Here is a 7,560-nt window from a genome sequence, read left to right as displayed (position 1 = left end):
CCAAAGCATTAATAAATGTTTAAGTGGTCCAGATGCTTGAGGTACCTCCATTGGAGATCACTTGTCATGGTTTACTTATTTATTTTTATTTTATTTTTTATTAAAGCTTTTTAATTTTCAAGAGATATGCATGGATAATTTTTCAATCCTTACAAAACCCTGTGTTCCAATTTCCTCCTTCCCCCATCCCTTCTCCTAGATAGCAAGTAATCCAATATATGTTAAACATGGTGAAATATATGGTAAATCCAACATATGCATACATATTTATACAGTTATCTTGCTGAATAAGAAAAATCAAATCAAAAAGGGAAAAAATGAGAAAGAAAATACAATGCAAGTAAACAACACCAAAAAGAGTAAAAAAAAAAAAAAAAGAGTGAACCACACTCAGTCCCTCACTCCTTTCTCTAGGTGTGATTGGATCTTTTCATCACAAGATCATTGAAACTGGTCTGAATCATCTCATTATTGACAAAAGCCACGTCTAGCAGAATTGATCATCATATAATCTTACTACTGCCATGTACCAGCATCTCCTGGTTCTGTACATTTCACTTTGTATCAGTTCATGTAAACTCTCCAGACTTCAGCCTGCTGATCATTTCTTATAGAACAATAATATTCCATAATATTCATATACCATAACTTATTTAGCCATTCTATAACTGATGGGCATCCACTCACTTTCCAATTTCTAGCCACTACAAAGAGGGCTGCCACAAACATTTTTGCACATGTGGGTCCTTTTCCATTTTTTAAGTTCTCTTTGAGATACAAATGCAGTAGAAACACTGCTGGATCAAAGCAGTGACAGCCCTTTGGGCATAGTTGCAAATTGCTCTCCAGAATAGCTGGATCACTTCACAACTCCACCACAATATATCAGTTAGATGACTTGTCATGTTGACATTGAATCATCAATAACTCTTCCTTGAAGAATATATCCTTGAGTATAATCATCTAACCATTTCTGAATCCATTTAATTGTCTTAGTGTCTGCTCTATATCACTATATTCTTCACAATAGGTTAGGTTAAGGTTAAATTAATAGGTTTGGCTCAGGTTAAGTTAAGCATTTATCGAGCACCTATTATATACTAGGTACTGTGTTTAGTGCAGAAGATCTTGTGAAGTTTGAGGAGAACATAGAACCACAATATGTTCCTGAGTAGTTTAAAAGAGAAACGAAAATTATGAGAGCATAATTTATGTCCTAGTCAGCAAAAATAATGAGCAGAATAGAGAAACGTGAATCTACAAAGCTTCACCAAAGAAACAAAAGAGACAACAATAGTTTGGAAGTGCAAACATATAGAAGCAGAGAAGAAGGAAAAATAACATTATAAGAAAATATGCTTATTATACAAGCAAAATGCACTAAATTTGAAGACAAGAAGCATAGAGATAATCTAAGTATCATTGTTGGTGGAACTGTGAACAGATCCAATCACTCTGGAGAGCGATTTGGAACTGTGCTCAAAAAGTTATCAAATTGTGCATACCCTTTGACCCAGCAGTGCTACTACTGGGCTAATATCTCAAAGAACTCTTAAAGAAGGGAAAGGGACCCACATGTCCAAAAATATTTGTGGCAACCCTTTTTGTAGTGGCTAGAACCTGGAAATTAAATGGAGAATGGCTGAATAAATTATGGTATATAAATGTTATAGAATATTATTGTTCTATAAGAAATAACCAGCAAGATGATTTCAGAAAGGCTTGGAAAGACTTATTGAGTGAAATGAGCAGGATCAGGAGATCATTATACATGGCCACAAGACTATACAGTAATCAATTTTGATGGATGTGGCTCGAAATAAGAGGATTCAAACCAGTTCTACTTGTGCAGTGATGAAGAGAGCCATCTACACCCAAAGAGAGAATTGTGGGAACTGAGTGTGGTTCACAATATAGCATTCTCACTCTTCTTGTTGTTGTTTGCTTGCATTTTATTTTGCTTCTCTTTTTTTCTTGTGTGGCATGACAATTGTATGAATATGTATACATATATTGGATTTAACATATATTTCTGCCATGTTTAACATATATTGGACTACTTGCCATCTAGGGGAGGGTGCAGGGGAAGGAGGGGAAATTTGGAACATAAGGTTTTGCAAGGGCTAATGTTGAAGAATTGTCCACGTATATGTTTTGAAAAACAAAAAGCTCTAATAACTAACTAAATAAAAGATAACCTAAGTATCATAGGTCTCTCAGAAGAACACAGCAGGACAAAAACCTTAACGCCACAATGAAGGAAGTAGAAGGGAACTGCCCAGACTTTCTGAACATGAAATTCCTTTTTTTTTTTTTTTTTGAGTCTAATACATGAGCTTTATTTATTTATTTTATTATTATTATTTTTTTAAAATAATTTTTTATTGACAGAACCCATGCCAGGGTAATTTTTTACAACATTATCCCTTGCACTCACTTCTGTTCCAATTTTTCCCCTTCCTGCCTCCACTCCCTCCCCCAGATGGCAAGCAGTCCTTTACATGGTGAATAGGTTACAGTATATCCTAGATACAATATATGTGTGCAGAACTGAACAGTTCTCTTGTTGCACAGGGAGAATTGGATTCAGAAGGTATAAATAACCCGGAAAGAAAAACAAAAATGCAAGCATTTTATATTCATTTCCCAGTGTTCTTTCTTTGGGTGTAGCTGCTTCTGTCCATCCTTGATCAATTGAAACTGAGTTAGATCTCTTTATCGAAGAGATCCACTTCCATCAGAATACATCCTCAAACAGTATCATTGTTGAGGTATATAATGATCTCCTGTGAACATGAAATTCCAATGGAAAGAATTCACAGATTACTTCTAGAAGAAAAAAAAAATCCAAGGCTGCAAACTTCAAGACATACAGTGGTTAAATTTAACAACTCAATTCAGAAACAAGTTTTGCAAGCCATCAGGACAAAGACTTTCAAATACAAAAGAAAAAAAAATTTGAATAATGTAAGACTATTCTTCAACTACTAGAAAACATAGGAAATGATAGAATGATGTGTTTCAAAGAACACTGAAGTTCAGGATGAAGCCCAGGGTGACCCACTTTGCCAATCCAAGCTTGACAATTCATGAAAAAAGGTGGGCATTTGATAACAAAAAGCCATTTGGAACATTTTTTAGAAAGAAAAACAGAGCTGAAGAGATTATTTACTTCTTGAATACCTCAAACAACAAAAATGTAGGAAGAATGATTAAATTCAGCAACCAAGAACAGAAATAGAATGAAAACAGAGACCAGCAAGAAATTTCTTTCTAAATCTACACAAATAGGCTGGTGAATATAAAAGTCTGGTGGAGGTAATAATGAAGAAGTGGACCTGAGGCAGTAGGGACAGAATCTAGTGACACTTGGTTTACAGATGAATCAATGCTTTTTGTTGTTTTACAACAAGGCAGGGTACCTGAAAGAGAGGAGGGGAGTAGGAAGACAGAATGGTATGTGTGATAGACAAGGGTCAAATTGAGGGCTAAAAATGAGGAAAGAAGGTGACCCTTCTGGTCTTAGAAAGGGAAGAGCCTACAGGGAAGTAGATAAAGGAGCAGGGCAAAAGGATTGAAAAGAGGAAGAAAGAAAGGGGGTCTTGTGTTAGTGATGGGATAGGGTTCCACTGATAAATGCTCCTATGGGTGAAGAAGAATGATCTGTGAAGGGAGATGGGGACCTTGTGCTGTGTGTGACTTGGGGGATATGGTGCTTGAAAAGTCTTCTTATACTACCTTGGAAGAGGAGGAGGGGACAACTGGAGCCTGGGGAGTGATAGAGCACTGACCCAGGGAAGAGATTTTGAAACAAATAGGCAAAAAAAAAGTTACCTGGGAGATTATAAATCAGTGATGTTCTACATAATCAGGAATGTAATGGGGATGGAACTCTACCATGGAGCATTGTTATATGGTCTAGTATTCCTCATTCAATTAAAGGAATCCATGGGGCATTATAAGGTAGTGGTAGAAACAGTTTAAAAGGAAAAGTTTAACTTTTCCTGAACTTTAACTGAATGAGGAACACAGATAATAAAGAAAGACCATGTAATTATAGGGGTCATGAATCAAAGAACAAGTCTAGATAAGCAGAAAGAAAGAGTGGATAATGAAGAGAGTGAGAGAAATTTTGGACACAAAGTGAAATTTATAAAGCTAATGAATAGAATTATTGATGGAGAAGAAAGGAAAGGGGAATTTACCTGATTAATTGAAATGGGGCAAAGCTGTGTGAGTGGGGGAAGAATTATATCATTCAAGAAAAAATGAGGAAAGGAGCTTAGAAACTAAACTACAAAAGGAAAGGAATAGCAAATGAAAGGAGGGAATCAGAGGTGAAGGGAAGAGAACTAATGGAAACAAAGCTACTTTAAAAACCATTAAGGTAAAATAACTGAAAGAACATAGTATTGTGTTTACAGTAAAAGGAGGAAGAGAATCATAGTAAAACCCCAAATGCTATAAATAAATGGAGGAAACCATAAACATTCCTTTCATAACTTTAAATGTGAATGGATTAAACAATCCAATAAAAGGAAAAAGAGTAATAGATTGGCTAAGAAAGCAAGTCCCTGTAAACTGTTGCTTGCAGGAAACACATTTAAAAATCAAAGACATACACAAAATAAAACTGAGGGGCTAGAAAATAAAAACAAAAAACAAAACTTACTATGCATCAATTGAATCAAAAAAATCACAAGGAAACTATGTTATTTTTGAAAGAAACCATAAACAACAAATCAATATTAATAATGGATTTATATGTTTCAAATGTCTTAGCAATCAAATTCATAAAAGAAACATTAAGCTACAAGAAAATATAGTAGCACAATAGTCCTCTCAGTTTTGAATAAGTAAAAGCATGATAAAGAAAAGGGAATATATAGAACTGAATAAATTGCCGAAGAGACTAGAATTAAAAAAAAAAAAACTTATGGAATCTTCCAAATTCCACAGCAAAACAATATTTATATTTCTCTAGCATTACACATAACTTTCATAAAAATTGGCCATGGTGGTAGGTGGAAATGTAGGAATCAATTTAGATTCCTTCACTATTTTTCTCATATCTATGTCCTGACAAGTTTGTCAATGTAATCTTTGCAACAGCTCTCAAAAACTTATGTAGGCCCTCCTCACCTCATGTGTAATCTCTCATAATAGCCTGCTGGTGGATCTATCTGCCTTACGTTTCTCCCCATTCCAATTAGCCTCCATTTATCCTCCATTTAGCCACCAAATTGATTTTCCTAAAGTGTAGGCCACTTCCCTATTTAATAAAACCCAGTGGCTCCATATCATTTCCAGAATCAAATAAAAAATCCTATTTGGGATTCAAAGCTTTTCATAGCCTAGCATTTCCTAAAGGAAAGCTAGATCTCTCCCCTAGAGAAGATCTTTAGAAATATAATAAAAAGCATTTGTCTAAAATTAAAAGCAAGCATCATATACAATGTGGTGACACATTAGAACCTTTCTCAATAAAGATAGGAGTTAAAGGAGGATGCCCACTTTCTCCAGTTTTATTTTGTATGGTTTGGAAAATGCTAGGAACAGCAATAAGACAAGAGAAAGAGAGATAAAGATAAGTAAAAAAGGAGATATATTATCTCACTTGTGGACAAGATCATGGTTTACTTGGAAAAATCTTAGAGAATTAGCAAAGATCCTAATTGAGTATATAACTGTTAATTGGGAATGGCTAAATGTGTTCAATGAATGTAATGAAATATTACAATATGTGTGATAAATAGAGAAACACAGGGAAAGATCTATGTGAACGGATGCAGAATGAAGTCAGCAGAACCAAAAATCAAAAGTAAATAAAACAAAATTATTGAACTTAAACAGATCCGTCATTTCCTTGGTATAGTAAGCACCTAGCAAAGGACTTGAGGAGCTTCTTCTACCAGTGTAGAATGCCAGTATAATACCACTTTCTCTACAATTTACTGTTTTAGAGGTTGGGATTTTTTGTGTTGTATTCCTTGTGCTTAGCCAGTATCATTGCTAATTTGCGTGGAGTAGTGAATGGTTGTTCTTTGCCCAGAGTCACATGGTCAAAATTTGTCAGAATGGCAAATTGAACTCAAGTCCTAGACCAGTTCTCTTTCTGCCATAATCTACTGTTTTTGTTGCAGGTCTTCATAAACTATGAATGAGTTGGTGAATTCCCTGTGCATCCACAACTAGATCTCTTCAGCTATCCCATTTTTCTCCTCTTCATTGAAACTGTTTCACTTTTTGTTCTTAGAATTTCATTCTACTTCCCCTGTAGAATTTTAGTCTGTGAGGTCCTATGTCTCTTTATTCTAAACCATTGAGGATCTTTTTTTTTCCCCTGGAAATCTAGAGAGCATCCAGACATAGATTTTCTCTCTTTTATTACAAACTTTATGAGAAAAAGGATTGCCATAATTTTTCTTCTATTCATGTTGGAGAGCTAATGTAGAGCATTGCTTGGGGACAGTGAGTGGAGGTCTATTGAGGGATATTTTTTCCTCCAATCCAACACTGATGGTAATGGGGGATGGAGAGGGGAGGTCTCCGCTAGAAGTAATCTACTTCTCTCTCTTCTGTAATGAAGAGAACATTGGACTTGGGGTCATATCATTCCTTAGGATTGGAAGTTAGTGTTGCCAAACTAGCAGCTCTTAGTTATTGGGGTACCTGTGCCAGGTTTGGTACAGAAGATCCTAGACCTAGACTATAGCTGCAGCTTTCAGGAAAGAGCCAATAGAACAGAATTCAATGCAATAAACACTATTAAGTATCTACTATATATTCTACAAAAAGAATACAAAGATGAAAAAAAAAGTATCTGCCCTTAAAGGTTATACAATATAATAGGAGGGGATATGATGCTATTTGGTAGAGTGGAAAAAAACACTGAGTTTTATGTCAGAAGATCTGGATTTGAATCTTAGCTTTTTCACTTGTTAACGTATCAATCTTAGGCAAGTTACAGTTTTTGAATCTAGGTTTGGCAATATTGGGGGGGGGATTTGCTTTCCAAGATCTTTTCTAGTTCACATTGTTCCATGATATTGAAAGTCACAGGTTGACCCTTTCCTGAAGGCTCTTGTTAAGCCTGTGTGGTGACTCAGACCTGGTTTCCTAGCTCTCAGCTCTGGGAAGCTAGTACCCCCAGTCCTACACGGGTTATGTTTCCAAGTAGCTTGGCTTTGGGTTGAGTTTTTCTCTGATTGCGTTCCAGGTAGAAAGTTGCAAAGCTCCACATGAAAGGGCTTGTGTCTGGGGTGTGTGTGTCTGCGTAGGGAGGATTCCGAAGGCATCACGAGTGATCAGGTGTGAGCTGCTTCTTGGGGTTGCTGGTTTCTTTATGAACTGAGGACTTGAATCTTGGAATCTGATGAATGAATGAGGGCGTCCAGATGGGGCTGCACTTACTGATCCTGGCCGTGAGTATTGTCCCTGGGCCTGGGGAGGGGGCTGAGGGTGCAGATGGCGCAGGAAATGGAAATCTCTGGATTGGATGAAGTCCCCTTCCTCCCGCCTGTCATGGAAGCCAGAAAGTATTTATTGGAGAAAAAGGTG

The sequence above is a fragment of the Antechinus flavipes genome, chromosome 1 (assembly GCF_016432865.1).
Source record: "Antechinus flavipes isolate AdamAnt ecotype Samford, QLD, Australia chromosome 1, AdamAnt_v2, whole genome shotgun sequence".
In the NCBI taxonomy this organism is placed as follows: Eukaryota; Metazoa; Chordata; class Mammalia; order Dasyuromorphia; family Dasyuridae; genus Antechinus; species Antechinus flavipes.
This window is presented reverse-complemented; position numbering follows the sequence as displayed.